Source organism: Poecile atricapillus, chromosome 1 (genome assembly GCF_030490865.1).
Source record: "Poecile atricapillus isolate bPoeAtr1 chromosome 1, bPoeAtr1.hap1, whole genome shotgun sequence".
Lineage (NCBI taxonomy): Eukaryota > Metazoa > Chordata > Aves > Passeriformes > Paridae > Poecile > Poecile atricapillus.
In genome coordinates, this window is record NC_081249.1 from 174,328,024 (window position 1) to 174,346,302 (window position 18,279).

An 18,279-nucleotide genomic window follows, 5' to 3' on the forward strand; every position below is an offset into this window, starting at 1 on the left:
CCGCCCGGAGCGCTCCTCCCTCAGAGCCCGCCCGGCCCCGCATCGCCGGGGCATCCATCGGCTTCTCTGCCGCTGCTGCTCGCCCTCCGGCACCTGCTTCCAGCCGTCTGACACGGGCACGGATGCTTTCCGCCAGGCCAGCTTGCTCAGAGCCCCATCCAGCCTGGCCCTGAACATTCCCAGGGATGCGGCATCCACATCTTTTCTGGGCAACCTGTGCCAGGGCCTCAGCACCCCCTGGGCATCAATCAAATTCATCAATCAAATTCATCAATCAAATTCATCAATCAAATTCATTAGTCAGATCTATTCAATCGTTCTGTAATGCTGAGATGAAAGTTGTTGAGGCCTACTGAATTTATTTCATTACACCACTTTGAGCCCTGCCTGACAAAGGCAGCATCAAGTTGAAGTCTGGTGCTTTGAAGCTCTTGTTTATTATTGTAGAATTACAGAACGGTTTGGGTTGGAAAGGATCTTAGCGATCATCTTGTTCCCTCTGTCTTGGACAAGGACACTTTCCACTATCCTAGATTGCTCAGAGCCCTGCCCAGCCTGGCCTTGAACATTGCCAGGGATGGGGCAGCCACAGATGCTCTGGGCAAACTGTGCCAGAGCCTCAGCTTGGCCACAGTAAAGAATTTTTTGCTAGTATTTAATCTAAACTTGCTGTGTCTCACTTTGGTTCCATTCCTCCTTGTCCTGTCACTACATGCCCTTGTAAATAGTCTCTCTCCATCTTTCTTGTAGGGTCCTTTCAGGTACTGTAAGGCTACAATTAGGTCACCCCAAAGCCTTCTCTTTTCCTGGCAGAACAATCCCCATTGTCCCAGGCTTTCCACACAGGAGAGGTACTCCATGCCTCTGATCATCTTGGTAGCCTCCTCTGGACTTGCTCCAAGGGGTCAATGTCCTCAATGATTCATAGAATCACTGAATCAAAGAACTCAGTTTTCATCCAAGTCATTGCTCACTTTAGCACTCAACCCACATGTAGCAAATCAGCACCATAACACAGATGGGAAGGAATAGCTTCTGTAGCTGGATGTTTGTATAGACTTCCATCTGTCGGCTTTTGAAATGCACAATTAATTCAGAAGCATAAATTTTCACCTTATAAAACTCAATACTGTCAGTGTCTGTCTTCCACCAAAAGACTCATGCTGCCAGGTATCAGGTGCAGACCTCCATGAACTGACTGGGTACATGGTACAAAATGACATGTTCATTTAGAGGCACACTGGGGTATGCACTAAAGCAATATCTTTCCATCCAGAAAGCTGAGCATCTTACAGGCCTCGAATTATATCATTTTGCCTAAAAATCTTAAGGTTCTGTGCTTTTGAAAAGAAAAATAGCAATATCATAATGGAGATTGTACCACTGTGTACACAGTTGGTTTTCTTTCTTTTTATTCTATTCACAGAGGTGTATTTGTTAAAATAAGAACATTGGCTCTCACCAGATTCCTTCTGCTTCTGGAGGTTATTTCCTTCCTGAAGTTCCTCCTGCTGATGATGAGGTAATGAGTGCCACAGTAGCCAAGCATGATCTCACAAAATTATACACTGTGTAGATAATATCAGGGGAAAATTATATTCCTGATAAACAATCCCTGGTAGGCTCTGACAAAGGCCAGCATGAACACAAGAAATCCTGCAGTGAGCACTTTTGAAATACCTTTCCATTAAAAAGTTTCTTCTTACTTCACTTAGGCAGAGACTAATGTAGTCCTGTCCCATGAGATCTTACGTTTTACATCCCTTTGAAAATTGCTGGTGCTTCAATTAAGTGTTACAAGACTTTTCTGTGAGTCCCAAACAAGTTCAGAGTATTTCACTTTGAATGTGAGCAGCTGAGGGCCCTTGTGAAAGCCTAAGTTACTGCTGCTGTCCAAAGAAAGAATCTCATTTAATGTCATACTGAAGAAGGATGTCAGTTTTAATTTTTATCTTCTTATAAGGTGAGGTTAATGATGATGAAATAAAATTGGTTTCCAGTCCAGAAGACTCCGGTCTTTGCCTCCCATTCATGAAAGCTTTCATATACAATACCTCTTAAATATTTCAAACATTCCCAAAATATAAGTAATTATAATATAAGCCAAAATATAAGTAATTTATCACCTCTGTATGTTCTTTGCCCTTTCTGCTTGCTAGAGGATTAAGTAACTTCTTTTGACCAATAGCATTGAGCCTGCTGAATGAGTAACACCTAGGTCAGTTCATTTAGGCTAAAAAAATAACCTTTTAGTAAATTGTCCTAAGCCCGAGAGTCAGAGCTGGTCATTTAAAAACTTGTATTGACACAGCTCCTTTCCCTGCATTATTTTTCCCTTTTAGTTAAGAGGAGGAAAAGACCTGTTTTCCATTTCACCTACTCATATTTAATATCTTTTATTTTCACTCCTAAGTGTGAAAAAAGTGTTGATCAGGATGTCTGTTAGCCCAGACCGACCAATTTCCTTCCTGCTGTGCCTCCAAAAACATCAAATACAATCCACCTGTGGGTGTACGGTTTTGACATTCAGTTGTTGAGGTTTCAAAGAGAGGAACTGTTCTCATTTGCTTGAAAATTATATATTTTTTCCCTACTGCTCTTACAACATCAGGAAGAATGCAAAAGGGCTGTACAAATCCAGCCTGGAGTTTGAGGGAATCCTACTCTGCTCCTGCAAATGTTGTGCAGCACAACAGGAAATATACCAGGGCAAGTTGATGACACGTTATTGTATTTCCGCAAGAGATGGATCCTCCTCTGTAAGCATAAAGACTGGAAGCAGATACTTCAATGTCATATGGCAGAAAAAAACTGAGCCTTTTTGGCTTTTTCATCATAACTCAACTTTCTGGGCACTGAGTTTCCCAACGCACCAGCCTGCATGGGAAATATTTTCATGTTTGAGGTGAGAAAAGCTTAATCCCTTAATTTGGTCAGCTTATGTGAGCATCCTCAGCTTTCTGGTATTTCAGCTGGAATTCTTCCTCTTAAAATCATGCCTAAGAGCATTGATGAGGTCACTCAAGAAGTTCGAAAATGCACAAAACTTGAGGCAAAAGACAAGCAGAGGAAGCCTTTTTAGGTTTTGGACAGTCCAAGATAAGGCATAAACTACGCACTCAACCTGAAAATTTACACTTTGGAGATGAAGTCATAGGGTTACAAGGCAGAGGAGTGGAAAAAAGGATTTCGAAATGAATTAACCTTATAAGGTGATAGCAAGTGAATGCTTCCTTTTTTTTGCCTGTGTCAATTCAAGCAACAGCATTCGGCTACACTGGTGATGGACACGAGGGGGCACCCAAGGAAATGAAATCGTCGAGGAGCTGCAGTACTCCCAAAGTTCAGGCAAATTTTCCATCTGTTTTCATTTTTTTGGGGTCTGCATCTTCTGTAACTATTTGCTTACATTGTTTTCATGACGCTCATCAATGAATGGTAATTGAAAAAGCTTTGGGGGAAACATTCTTAGAAGAAAAGATTTTGACATCTGCTAAATCACGTCACTGCTGTCCAGAGATAAAACTTGATGGCTCAGCTTGATTCCTGAGTATGTGGCAGATACCCCGTGGCTCTCCCAGTTACTTTCCCAGGATCTGTGCCTGGTACAATTCTTAGTAAGTGAGGACAGCAGAAAGCACAAATTCTGTCGCTTAGAAAATCTGTTGAGAAATTAGCAGAGGAAAAGTCCAAAGATATTGAGCACAAAGATCCAGAAGCTACCATCACCTGAGGAAGTCTCTCATAAACTCAGAGCTATTTTGCTCTGAATATTTGCCCCTGCCAACACACCACTTGAAGATGCATGATTTGTCAGTGGATGTTTTTAAGAAGGATATAAGCTAGGTAAAAATAGATGTGTCCTCCTGGTTTCTAGAAATCTGAAACTTAAGGATTCACCAGCTGAAAGCTCAAATCCACTAGCAGACTTTTTATCTCTTTAATCAATTTTTTGTCTGTGTGTGCTTTCAGTAACTACAACATCTGGTGCTTTGAGGTGCATCACAGTATAATTGGGTAGCAAATTAAAAAGTTTAAAATGGTCCAAACATTTCACTTGGCAATCCTGAGTTCTTGTGCTATAGTCAGTGGTGAAGAATTGCTCTCATCACACCTCTTTCATGTCAGTTGGGATTTTTTACTCCTGTTTTATAGCTTCCCTCAACCATGATCAATTCACAAGAGCATTTCTTTCTCCAGATAATTAGTGTGATGCTGATCAGACAATCCTAACACAAAATAATCTGTTCCTGTCATTTAATAAGACACCTTTTTAGTGAAACATTGGTTATGTTCTGCACTGAATAACTGCAGGCCTCCATCACTTGGGGATATAAGCACAGGCAAATATTCCTGTAAAAATTGCAATACTGATTGTCTGCAGCTCTTGTATTCTGAAATTTATTTATTAAAACATTAATGGATTCCGCACTCACCATAAGAGAACCATTCCAATCAGCCTGCCTGTTTCCAACTCCATTCCAACTGCCTGTTTAAGCAACTGTCTGCATAAGGAAATTGAACTGAAATGAGGAAATTCCTGGTTACAGGTCTCATTTTTGTGTGCACACTTGATACTTTGATGCAAATACAACTTCTATATAGTCTAAAACTGAGGCCTTCTCTAAATATTGATACTTATGAGCAGGGGTAAAAAAAACAGGGACTTGACACTGTATGGTTCTGCATACTCAAACACAGAAGCAAACCACAGATCTCACAGAGAGTTCCTATTGTTTGCCCAAATTTGGAACAGAAAGCCAGAAATTCAGACTGAATGAGTTGGAAGCATCAAAAAGTAAATATGAGCCTCCTTTAGTTCTGAAGAATAAATTTTAAAAAGTAGCTGTGCAGTGGTTCATTATCTGCTTTAGCATCAAGGTAAATTCAATGCAGTAAATTCAGTGCAGTTAAAAAATATATATACTATAAACTCTGAAAAGTACCTGAGATAGTGCTGACCATTTATAAATTATACCCAGCAAGTTACAAATAGGATTAGGAGAAAAGACAGCCACTTAAACAGAAGTTCACTAGCGTTGGATCAGGACATTAAAAACCCTGATGTCACCAGGCAGTATTGATAAATCAACTTTCTCTATTGGCATTTCTTTCAGAAGTCTGCCATAACCAGAATGAGTGTGCTGCCATCAAAGCAGAGTATGCCAGTCAAGTTATTTAGGATCATGAAATGCTTGTGTGTCAACATAGACTCAAAAGTGTGTATTTTTTAATGTCATGAGCCATTTGGCCATCAGGGACTCCCTTCAGACTTAAACCTGCAGCAATAAGAGAGAACATTGCTGCAGCCACACTCAAGCCTCTGCTTTTGCCAGCCTGGAATTGAGGCTGGAAGCAGGGTAAGGAACACTGTGTCCTCCTTCACACAGCCCATTAGGACCAGGGAAAGTTATGATAGAGCAAGCAGCTTGGGTAAATACAGGCTGGCCTGTGGGTGAGGCCAGTTCTTGCTGGTTTGGGTCATAGAAGACATCAAAGAATTGTCCTTTGAATGAGCCGTGTGTCATTGCCTGCTTTTCTCACAGGAGAGTCCCAGTGCCTCAAATATGCCAAAGTTACTCAAGTGCCAAAGAAACCATCGGTCAAAACTGCAAGTTGCTGTCTGCTGTGTAAAGCTATGAGCAGGCTAAATAAAACCACCATTAGACTTAGAGAAGTCACAGTATAATAATTTTGCTGTCACTGGAGAATTTTCAAGAATTTGGCAGATTTCCTAGTTTGAATTAGTTGAATAAATGAGACAAGTAACATTTTTCAGAGGGCAGACATAAAAATGCCTTGAGTAAATCAAGCTGTTTCATACCAATAATTTGAGTCAGCCTAAAATACCAAAAAAAAAAAAAAAGAAAGAAAGAAAAAAAAGAAAAAATCACTTATATTTTCTTTAGGTGTGGAGTTATCAAAGGAAAAATCTGCCAGTTTTCAAAATGAGACATTTATCATCAGCCTAGGTCTCAGTGAGTGCATTTTTGTTTTAATTATAAAATAGTTTAAGAGAAAAATGCTGTGCAAGCCACATGTTTCCTTCCCCACTCTTACCCCAAGGTAGGAAGTTTCTTAAACAGGATCCATCCCCAAAGAGGCCATCTTGCCATTTCTTCAGAAAAAAGACCACATCAGTAGCACAAAGGGGGAATGCTGTCACCACAGCTGTGCCAATCTCTGCTTTATTCAGAAAAATGTAACCTCTCTCATCTATATTTTACAGTTCACCTTAGTTAGTTGGGAATTGGGAGCCATAGAACTGATGGTGTGAGTGAGGGACAGGTCTGGAAATTAACACTTCCCTGGGAGATCTGTTGGATCACATCTCTTGGCTCTCTGTTTCCAGGTGCTGCAGATTCAGACTACCACCTGTCCCCATTAAAATCACAGTTTTGTGCTCTTCTTCCCCATCTCATGGGTTCAACATGTATTCTTTTCTGTAAATTAAAAGTGGGAATCTGATATAACAATATGCCAGTAAGATCTGGAGCCTTTGGCTTGCCCTTCCATTGTTTGTGCTTCAATCAGTCAGCTCACACCAAGATTATAAAAAACCTGACCCAGGAGTTTACAGTCTGAAGCCCAATTGAACAGAGCAGTCAGCAGATTATGTATTCGACCAAACAATGAGGTCTTCAGTCCCTTTTTGAACCAGTTTTCATTACAGGGGTTATGTTTGTAACATATTGCTGAGAATTACACAAAACCATTATTTTTGAAATGGCAACAATGTTGTTAATAATGCAAGTTGTTAGTAAAGTGTGTATATTTATAGCAGCGTGAGAGGTATTTTAGACAGCTCTTAGCATGTTCAGTTCCACATCCACATGCATGCAACATTTCAGAAACATTTCAGAAAATGTAAAGCTTAACTACTGTATGCTTTCCTTTGGAAGAGAAGGATGTTCCCATACATTTTCTTCCTCTGATATTTTACATATAGAAAGCCCCCACTGAAAGGGCCTTTATATATGATGTTAGTAGAAAGGATGTCCAAAAAAAGAATAAAATTACAGTGTTGGCATTTTTAACAAATAAACTATCTTTCCTTCCTAGTTTATCCCATTCTAAACAGTAACTGTGGAACTTTCTTCCTAATAAAGCTTTAGAGTTACTACCATGACTTCTCACCCATGCTACAGAAATACTATCCAGATGACCAAAGATTTTGTAATGCAGCAAGCTGCAACAAATATCCAGCTGAAACAGCAATTTAGTGGACTCAGAGCAAAACCTAACTATTTTTATGGTATATAAAATTATGAGGAGCCTTTCCCAATATATACCATGACTAATGATCATCAGCCTGTACAACGACACTTTAGCCACTCCCTCTGTGGTCACCTTTCATTTGCAATCATCAAGTCTGCTAAAAACAGGAGGAGAAATTGCAGTTTAAAAGTGAGATTTTATCAGCTTTCCCAGACAGAACCAGACTGAGAAAGAAGAGAAAAAGAAAAGTTCCTCTCATAGTTGGAGTAAATGAGCAACTAATAAACATTCTAATTTAATAAGTGCACATATCCTGCTAACAAATTTTCTTTTGAATAACAGAACTGAAAGGTTGATGTGGTGTTTTGTTTTTGGTTTGGTTTGATTTTTTTCAAAGAGTAAAAGTAAATCCCACAATTAAATTATAGCAATAATGAAAAAAAATTGAGCAATGTGCACATAAAGTTTTAGCTGGGAAATCACAAGGCAAATAGTCATTTTCCAGTTTGGAAGTAACAACCTAACCTGCTGATTTATGTGCCCTCCACACCATTTTCCACTTAGTGAAAACAGCAGTGGCCTGCATTGACAATTCTCTTGAAAAGCCCATGAACCTTGAACAGCATTGCTGAAATCCTGCATTTCTGCCATAACAAGCCTAGCAGCCTGGAGAGAGCTGATGTAACTGGACCCAGACACAGACCCTCCATGTCATCAGAGCTTTGCTTTCCTCTACTGACATGGGGGATGCTGGCATGCAGCACCCACGAGGGCACAGCTTGCCCTGTGGCCCCTGTATGTCTTCATTGACCCAATCCAATGCAGCAGTTTCTGTGATTGAAGGTGAGACTTTTTCAGCCAAACTCCTCTGAAGAAGAGCTCACAGCACAAATTCTGTGGTACCATGGCCTCTTTCTGTCTGTACCTCTGCCCTCCTGCACCACCATCCATGGACAGCTACCTCTGCACTTTGGGGTCTTGGAGGGAAAGCCAGGGTGTCATCTAACTCCATGCAATTCCACTGGGGAGCTCATGCTACCTGCATGGAGCAATATTTTCAACTTCTGATTTGCCAGAGGGTCATGACCCATGAGAGTTTTCCACCATCCACTGTTGTTAGAGGACACAAAGTAGGAAGAGAGAGTTCATATTACAGCAGCTGAGGTTTTATTTCTCAGGAGGCGAAAAGCTTTTATTTCAGGGTTTTTAACCCTTTTTATAACGTGTTCCTATACAAGTTAACCTGACTGGTACAAGGAACAATACCTGTCTCATCCCATTGGTGGGACAAGAGAAAAAACTCTCAGAACATCTGTGTCATTGTTTTGAGAACTAAAATCTTATTTACACAACAGTCTTTGAGAGAGAAAAGCTTCTCAAAAGACTTTCCCTTGGGAAACAGATCAGCCACTGAGAGCCTGAAACTCTCTCAGGCTCAGAAAATCATGTCCACAATCCACAATGCTGCCACTTCAGCTGTCACTGTCACATAATCCCCCCTAGGTGACATTTCCTCCTGGATATTAAAGGTTTTGTACTAGAAAAGGTCCTGAGAGACTAAAATGACAAAAACTAACCAGCCCTGAGGAGGTCTGGGGGAGCAGCACAGTGCTGATCAGGACATTCACCAATATAACACTGTTGAGTCTTCTGGGAAAACTTTATCAGAATGGGAATCTGAATGTAAACAAATGACTACTTCTGGATTCTTCCAGCCCAGCAGGCCAGAACAGGTAAATATCTACTATCTCAGCATTCCAGCAACTATTAGAAATACACAGATAGGTTTCAATCATGCTTACTAATACAACAACAGTAAGGAAGGGAGTTTCAGGTATTGTGTTAATCAACAGGTGCTAAAGGAATACAACCTTTTTGGAGGCAAAGTTTGGTATGACAGTCTTTTTTTTTCCATGACATGTACTAGAGAGCACAGAAACACAATCAGCAAGATCACTTTCTTGCTCCAAGTCTCAATATTTGAACAAATGAGTCACTGATACATGCTTCAGATATTCCTATGCTAAAACTAGGTTATAAGTCATATGTATGAAACCTACTCCTGTGCTATAAGCTGCCTCTGACAGCTTTTTCCAAATACTGACCTAGAGAATGTCTGGTATGTTCAGACTGATCTAAGAAGTCTGGATTTTATATTCATGATCCCAATTTATAAGCACATGTCACACAAATGGACTTGTCTCAGCACTGATTTCAAGAGCTAAGGAAAATGCAGCAACAGAAAAAGCTTTGCTGGTCCATTGGCTGAAGAAGCCAAATTTCATTAGAAGTATATGCTTCCACTGCATTAGTAAAGGGAAAATATGGATTTTTCTGGCAACATCTGAGTACAAAATAAAGAGTTCATGACTGAAAATGCTAGATATGCACTATTCATTAGTACACACAGGGAGAAGTGTAGAAAAGAGCTGTTATAGGTGCTCTAATGACTAAGATAAGGGTCTAAGATTCAGGAAAACTGGATATAATTGAAGGCTCTGAAAGACTTTTTTTATGACCTTGGACTATTCATCAGATACTGCCAACCCCAAGTTATCCAGCTATCCAATGAAGATGTGTTTAATTAAAGCTCCCCCACTCTATTTTGGTTGGTTCTCCTATATTGTTATGCAGAGAAATGGACCAAGAGGGAGATTTCTTTGACCATGAAGGAAAGGAGGGATGAGGTGTGAGAATCCTTTCAGAGATGAATGTGATTTGATCCAAGAAACAAGCAAAGCACAGCTCTAGCAAGCCTGGGGGCTGAAAGAGAGGCTTCATCCATGCAGGTGGCCTGGAGTTGGAGCCGGGGGCAGGGATTGCTGTTGGAAGAATTAGCCCTGTAGGGACAACAGACCCACCTGGGAGGAGGGTGTAGGTTTTACTATCAAAGCCAAATTCATCTTCTTTGACTTAAATCAGAGCTACAACGATTTGCACCAGAAAAACAGCTGGTTCTGAAACCAAAATAGCTCCTTAGTCAAGGGCACGTTCCAGGACTTGGATCATCTTTAGCAAAGGAGAGGGGTTCAGTGTCAGAGAGTTTGACAGGGAACATGGGAAAAGCTAACTGACCTTTATGGAGAATGTAGGCACAGGGAACCAAGGCTTAATCCTCAAAAAGCCCTGAGGTATCACTCTCATTGGTGCCAGGAAATTTGTGCCCCTCTAAACAGGCAGACATACTTATCAACAGAGCATACAGGTCCAGATGCTGTGTGTGCCTTGATTATTGCATAATATTACCAACCAGAATTTTTTTTAAACCTTTAAAATGCCCTGTTCAAACAAATCCAGCTTCATTTTTCAGAGGTCAGTAAAAGGAACGGCTCATTTCTTTGATGTAAATATTAACTGAGTCTGTTGAATCTGCTCTCTCACAGAATCACTTCTTTCCTGAAGAGAGTAAAATGATATGTTGTCAGACACAATGAATTTCCCTTTTCCCAAACTGGAATACCATCACTAGAGCATTAAAAGAATTGATCTGGGGTAGCTCAGGAAGCACCTTTAAAAAGTGCAGTATCTACAGTTTTGCCTTGTGAGGATGAGACATACATAGATCTCTGAATTTCCTATAAACTTACTTGATTCCTTGTAAAACATTTTAATTCTCTTTGTCAAAACCACTAAGCCTTTATGGGGATGCCTTTGTGACTTGTCTTTTTGAGCTCCATCTCCCTCCTTCTGTTTCTTTTCCAGGTAAGAGCAAGCCAAGAATTACAGAGTTCTGTGTAATTAATAAAAGTGTCATCCCTGGACACTTTGCCACTGACATGGACCAGCTTCTGCATTTTGCTCACCACTACAAGTGCCATTGCATCGAGAATTATTGACATTGCCACCGAGGGGGCTATAGCTGTGTGAGTATAAATAAGCACAGTGCTAGGAAAAGGCACTCAAGGATAAATAGCAAAGGTAGTGCATTGTGTGGGACCGAAATAACTCCATGCTGTTCACTGACAGTATCTTCTGCTGGCTGTCATGTACTGGCTATTTCCAGCCAGGGCCCTTGTCTTCTCCTGAAAGGCAAAAAGCATGTGTGGCTTCAGAAGCCATGGGGCTCCTCTCTGTCCCTCCAAGATGGTGACACTGAGAAGCTGGGACCCACTTACAAGTACACTGTGAGTAGCTGTGCTCGATATCCAATATCTGCCAGCATTTTCAGAGCTGTGAAGATCCCAGGTAAAATTACCAGCACCTGTATGGACTCCCTCTCTTGCAATCACAGGGTCTCTTCAGCAGCCCCCTGTGACAGGGACCAGTTTGGGGGTTTCACCCATGCTCTGTACCCCCAGAGGAGGCTTATGGGTGCCACTAGGGAACTAAAACATACAAATTATCTCGTTGAGAAGCAGAAGCATGACAGAAAGATTTGGGCTAAGTCAGTTGGTGTATGTCCCCTCAATGCATCTCACCAGTTTGGGTGAGCAGGTCTGTGGGTGTTTGGAACTGTGAGGGGAGAGAAGGATGCAACAGGTCCATAATGTCCATGTCTTGATGCAGTGGGGAGCTTGAGTGAGAGCCAGGGGTCTGTTCTGCAAACTGGGCCAATTAAATACCAATTTGAACCTAGACAAATGGGTGTTGAAAGAGCCACGCTCCTGGCATGTGACTCCATAGATATTAATTCATCAAGGATGAGCTTGGCTTGGATGATACCTCAGATAAGAACCACAGAGAAGTATTTTGTCAAAATACAATAAATAGACAAGTTCCTGATCTTCAGTGGAACTGACGAAGATTCACATTTAGAACTCACTGGAAAGCTAAAACAATGTTTTGGCATTTATAATGGCATTTGTAAATGCCCTCGTAGCACTTGAATTGTGTTATTTTACTCTACAAGTTACTATTCCACTGATTCATTTTTTCTTTGTTTGTTCTATTTTAAAGTAGAACATTATGGAGAAATCCAGAGCTCAAAGCCAATTTGCTGTTTTGCTCTCCAGGGTACAGAGATGTTTATTTCAAAAGGAATCTTTTAATGATCTTTTCCAATTACAAAATAATGAAAGAAAGACAATTCTTATCCTGTATTAGTTATTGTATTACATGTAAGCCCTTTTAAGCAGTAAATTACTCATGATATTAAAACTATATTCCTGGATTTTTGTGCGACTTTGCTTTGCTACCAGCCTTCTCCTCAGTGTAGTACATCAGTTTTCCCTTTGAAGAGAATGTCCCCTCTTGAGTGATATTCTAGTCATAACAGTCAGGTATTTCAGGCTGTGAAGGGAAGGTCAAAAACTAAAAAATAATATAGTTCTGCTCATGCCAAGGGGATAGTAACACAGCAATCAAGCCCTGTTTGGAAATTAAATTAGAATAGCACAGAAGGCAATTATTTTAATGCAGATATGCTCTCAGCAAGGTTTCTCAACTTTATGTAGTCACACAACTTCTTCTGAAAGATTATACCTGGGACATTTGGACTGTCATCAACCAGTAGCTCAGACTTAACATTAAAAAGAAGTACTACTCTTCAAAGAAATTATCTAAATTGTCTATTTCATTTCTAATAGGCACATGCAGTTTTGTCCCGCTTAAAGTTACATCCTCACTACAAAGTTAAGCTCAGTTCTTATTGGGTTTTGCTCCACCAGATTTCCTCATCCAGAGAGATGGTTCAGAAATACTGGGAGTTCTGCTCCAGGACATTCATGGCTCCATGTTCTCAGTCAGCAGGGGATGCAGTGTCTTGCTTGTCCAGATACACATCTGCTGCTTCAGGCCTGGAAAATCTGTTTGTGCTTCTAGTCAGAAGTCTCCAGAGACTTAAGTAGCCTCCAGCAAAACTCTTCTGCAATAGTGTTGAAATAAAAAATGTTAACATGTCAAAAAAATTGATTAAACCCAAATTAATCCTGAAGCAGTTATGGCAGCTCTTCTGTGCATATGACTCTGCTGAACCAGCAACTGTGCAACATCTGAAGCAGCAGCCATTCAGGGACAAAGTGAGAGCGTACCAAGAAATCCAAGGTCTGCTTGGGCATGTTTCAGAGAGCATTTCTGCTGCTAACTCCTAAGTGGCAAGTCCTTCACTGCACACTGCTGCCATTGTAGCCTCTGCCAGCTCAGAGAGACAAGAACAGATCCACTATCAGCTGCCACGGTTGATCATGTTGATGTAAATTCCATTGCAGAAAGGTGTCAGCCCACCTGGGACTCTTATTAGATCTGTTAGGGACTCATGAAGTCCTTCACCAGCACCTTGAGTCAGGACAGGAAGTCCTGCAGTACCAACAGCACACCTGAAGGGTGGCAGATTAGAGTGGAACAGCAGGGTGATGCTTAAACCCTGTAATCCTCACAACCACAGGTTAGAGACCTTCCTGGCAGCTCTGGCTCCTGGACTACTACCAGTACCACCACCCTCTCATTTAGATTCCAGTCACATGGGTGATTTGGGGGCTCTGTGGCATTTAGGATATGCTACATTCAATGTTGCACAATTTAAGGCATACTTCTGGGGAATTGAGCCGTGGAATTTTCTTAGTCTTCCTTTCACTACTAATTTACCTGTAGAAGCCCTTCCTGTTGATCTTCCCATCATCACCAGCTATCAGCTCAAACCCAGTTTTGGCTTTCTTAATCCCATCCTGTGTAGCTCGGCACTGCTCCTTGACTGCCTGTCCCCGCTTCCCCCTGTTATGTGGTTTTTTATGTGTGAGTTAGTCAGTAGTTCTCTGTACACCCTGGCTTCATGAACTGCCTTCTTAACCTCCTGCATGACAGTAGGGATCATGTCTGGGCTTTGAGGAGATGGCCCTTGAAGATCATCCACCCTAAACATCCCTTCACTCTTCACAGCAATATCCCATGACAAGCTGCTTGCTAGTTTCCTCAGCAAGCCAAAGTCTGGTGTTCTGAGCCCAGGATCTTTTTTCTGCTGCTCACCTATCTCTGCTTTCTCATGGTCTTAAATTCTACCCCTTCTTGGTCTCTCCAAGGCTTCCATTGACCATCACAACCCCAACCATTTCTCCCTTGTTTGTGAGTAGCAAATCAGTCAGAGCATTCCCCTACTCAGCATGGCCAGCACCTGTGTTGAGAAATCATCCCGGACCCTGACTCCAGAAATCTGCATTTCTTGTCCTACTGTGTTTCCTGCTCAGCAGATTTTAGATCAGGCAGTAAACCTTAACAAAACTAGAGCTTGAGACAGTGACACTTTTTCCACTAGTGAGAGAAGGCTTCACCTCTTTTGTATTTTTGGCCAGGTGAGCTGTAGCAAATGCTTACCCTGTGTTGGCCTTCCCTCTGCACCTGGCCATCAGAATTCCATCCATCTGGGCTGCTCCTGCCTATGCAGAGCATAACTGTCCTTCACCTCTCACCCTTCTCCTTCTAAAATGCACATTTCCACCCATCACAGCTGTTAGAGCTCTTACGGCGCATAAGTACGAAGGAGCAATGGGTGGGTCAGTACCCCGCCTATCCAGCTCCAGCATCCTGGGAATACTGTGTCTCCCAATCCAATCAATATGGAGATCCAGGCATCGTCTCAAGATGACTTGCTGAAACACCTAAATTAGATGGTGCACCTTCATCTCTTGATTATTACTCTGAAAAATGATAATAATAGCCTTGGGGCAAGGCTTTAATCCACAATCCCCACACATCCCATTATAGTTACAAACACGTTATGCATACTCTGTCAGGTTCAGTAGAAAGAATAACTATTCTTCTCCAATGTTGTAAAGACAGATGAACAATGGAAGTCCTCTCAAAGATCTGGTTTCCTTTTCCTTCAGAAAGTCAAGGACTTCCCTGCTTGTCCACATAAGGTCATGGTTGATGTGCTTTTGTTGGCTTCATATAGGAGAGAAAAAAGGGAGGAGCCACACAGAAGGGAGCCCATTTGAGGTCAGACCTCATCAGGACCAGCAGACTTGGGAATTTGTGTCCAGATGTGACTTGTTTGTGTTTGTTTCTGCTGTATTCAAGGAAAGGGGGGAAAAAACTGTTTATTCTTCTGTAAATAGACAAGAACACAGGGAAAAATACACAACATTATATGAGCTTTTTCTCTTCCAAATAGAAAGGCTGTGACAGGTGACAGCATACTTACAGCCTGTTCCTTGAGCCTTAGTATGATCTCTTTCACATGGAAGAAGAATTAGGGTAAGAACATCTTGAAATTCCTCAAATTGCAGTTTTGTTTCTTTCCTTCAAGCTGTAAAAATCTCACTGCAGATATTTACAGTTCAGTTTAAGCAACAGGAGCTGTAACTAGTTTGTGGTCCTTCCAGTGCAGCCTCTTTAAAGGATGAAGATCTTAGTCCCAGCCAGCACAGGAGCACATATCACCAACACTTGAAAGCAGGATAATCCAGAAAGGAAATCCAGATTTTAAGGAAATCCGGACTGACAACCTCTCTTCCTGCAGCAAATCACTGCCTGATCCAGTTTCCAGTTTGACTGCTGCTCTCTTTTCTGCAGTACACCTGCAGGTAAAAAAGCAATACAAGCAACACACCCATTCCCAGGTGAGGAGCAAGTGAGCACAGTGCAGCTGTGTCTGTACAAAGGAGCTGCTAATGGTTCTCTTTGGGTGGAGGATGGTTGGTTGGTTGGTTGGTTGGTTGGTTGGTTGGTTGGTTGGTTGGTTGGTTTGGCTTTGACAGGGTAAGGGAGACAAACCACAGAATAAACAGAAGCAATAAGAAGCATCTTTAGAGCTCTTTCAAAGAGTGCTTTGGCTATCTGTGAGGGGAATTAAATGGATGAGCTAAAAAATTGTTTTTCCCCAGGAGAGAGGAAACACTGGTGGGATCAGGAAACACGATGGCATCTTTAACTGCTGCAGCACCCAGTCCCATTTTTAGGGACAAACAGCCACAGTCCTTAACACATATAGAAGTGTTAGTTCACTGGTCTCACTAGAGCTTAGCACTAGTAAAATGTCTCTATGATTCCAAGCAAAAACAGACAAATACTGTTATTTTGCTGATGAAATGCTGGTTTTGGCCTGCACAGAAAAATGTGCTGTTTGGACTGCTTTGGTATTCAATGTATATCAGGTACTGGCCCCTAACAGGACAAGAGGAACAGTCTGAACCAGACAGATTGGAGACAGGGACCTGCAGGGCTTCCAGGTCCTGCCGTGCTGGCTCACAGAGAGCCTGCTGCTTCATAGGCTGCTGCTCCAAATGCACCTGCAATACAAGTAAAATGGACTTGAGCTCACTTCACTTTTTTCCATACCTCAAGACACCCAGCTACACATGGTCACCCCATATCCAGCTGCCTCCCCTTGCTACACTGCCCCCTTTCTCAAGCTGCAATGCCTGAATCTCCCAAGGACAGAGTTTCCTTAATTAATCATCAGGCAGACTTTTTTTTTCTTTTCTCTGTCTCTTTTTCCATTTCTGAGTTGTGACGTTTCCTGCCAATGTTCTGCTTGGAATGAATTTCTACAACAGAGCTGTATAACTTCTGAAAATAGATACTTACACTGGAAAGCCTGACACACCCTATATGGAGCCTGTGAGTGGCAGAACCATAATCAAAAGAGAGTCAAGGCACTAGGCTGTGCTAACAGCATTCAATTAAGCTCTGAGCAAAGCAGCCCTAAGAGAAGAAAGTAAATGGGAACTTTGTAAACGCCCCCAGGCTCTTTTCATCACTCAGAGGCATTTCAGTTTCTTCTCTTTAGGGTGACCCTAGCTCAGGCAAGTTATTCCAATATAGCTGGTACATTCAGAACCCCTTGAAAAATAAAAATTCTCGGAAATAGCCAACTGTCGTGATTTCCTGATATGAAACTGCACGTAAAACCTATGGGGGAAAAAAGCTAGCAGTCATATGATATGTCTGAGCTCTGCCTATCATTAGCAAGGGTGAGTTTTTCAGGGTAAAATCCTGGGCCAAATAACAGGAGAGTGATAAATAAAGCTTGTCAACTGCCCTTTCTGACTCACTCTCTCCTGCTCAAGGGTGACTCACTGTCATGTGTGAAAGGCTGCCAGGTCTTGCTTACATGCTGAAACAAGCATGGGTTCTCTGTATTAGACACATATAACCTCAGAAAAAGCAGACGCTTGCTGCTGAGAAGACAGCCCTAGAAAGGATTCTGCTGACTAAAGGACCTGAACTTCAAGGTATTTCTCAACCCTTTCTGAAAAGTTCAAGGTTGTTGTCAGATTACCACAGAAAACTTAGATGCAAAGCCATGGTTGAGGACTTGGCTGGTGAGTGCAGTGTTTTAAACCACGGTTTATGGACATGAGGGTTTACCCAGGTAACTCCTATGGGGTGACCCAGCCAGCCAGCATGTTCTAGGTGCAGACAGAAGTAACCGAGACCCTGCCTGGTCTAGAGCTGCCTTTTGTCCAAGGAAAATAGCATGAAAAAAGCGATCCCCTGTTGCTCACGATTTCATGAGGCTGCTCCCTCAAGGAGCCTGTGAGGAGCCTGCCTCGAATCTGTAGAGGGACAAAATTGAACATCATCTCTGAGTGCAACTCATCGACTGTTCCTGAGCAGCACCAGCAGCTGCTCAGCACTCCCTCCTCTCTGCAGTGACAAGGACCTTGCAGGTCAGTGGCCATGCACAAAAAGCTTGTTTGCACCCAGGAGCTTTGGTGCCTACGTGAGTGTGTGCTCCACCCTTTGGTCTTCTCCTGTCATCCCAGGCCCACCACCGGCCAAGTGCGCAACTCTGTGAAATCTCTGCCGCAGGCACTAATAACAAATCCCAGTTATTAGCACATACCACAGTCTGCATTGCCCTGAGGACAGGTGGCAAAGGACACCTTGCCCTTGTACTCTTTCGAAGGCTCCTTGCACTGTCTGTTGCCGAGCCGTGACAAAGCAAGGTGTTTTCACAAGGACGAGCGTGCTGGGATGTCAAACCCACAGGTCCCGGAGGGCCCTGTGCTGCAGCTAGAGGGACACAGCTACACCTGTCCTTTAGCACACAGAGGACTCCTAATGCAGGAACTGACAGGTTTCTCCCAGGACTAAGAGGGGAAGATGTCCCACAGCCTTCCTCAGCTCCAGGTATTGGCCAACATCTTGCTGCATCATGTAGGGAAGCCATGCTGCCACAGGGCA

General features: G+C 42.3%; 1 protein-coding gene across 1 annotated transcript in view; it reads right to left on the reverse strand.

Annotated features, from left to right (window-relative positions):
* MTHFD1 (methylenetetrahydrofolate dehydrogenase, cyclohydrolase and formyltetrahydrofolate synthetase 1) overlaps nucleotides 1-18,279 on the reverse strand; it is a 158,625-nt gene that overhangs the window by 18,428 nt on the left and 121,918 nt on the right. The window lies entirely within an intron of this gene.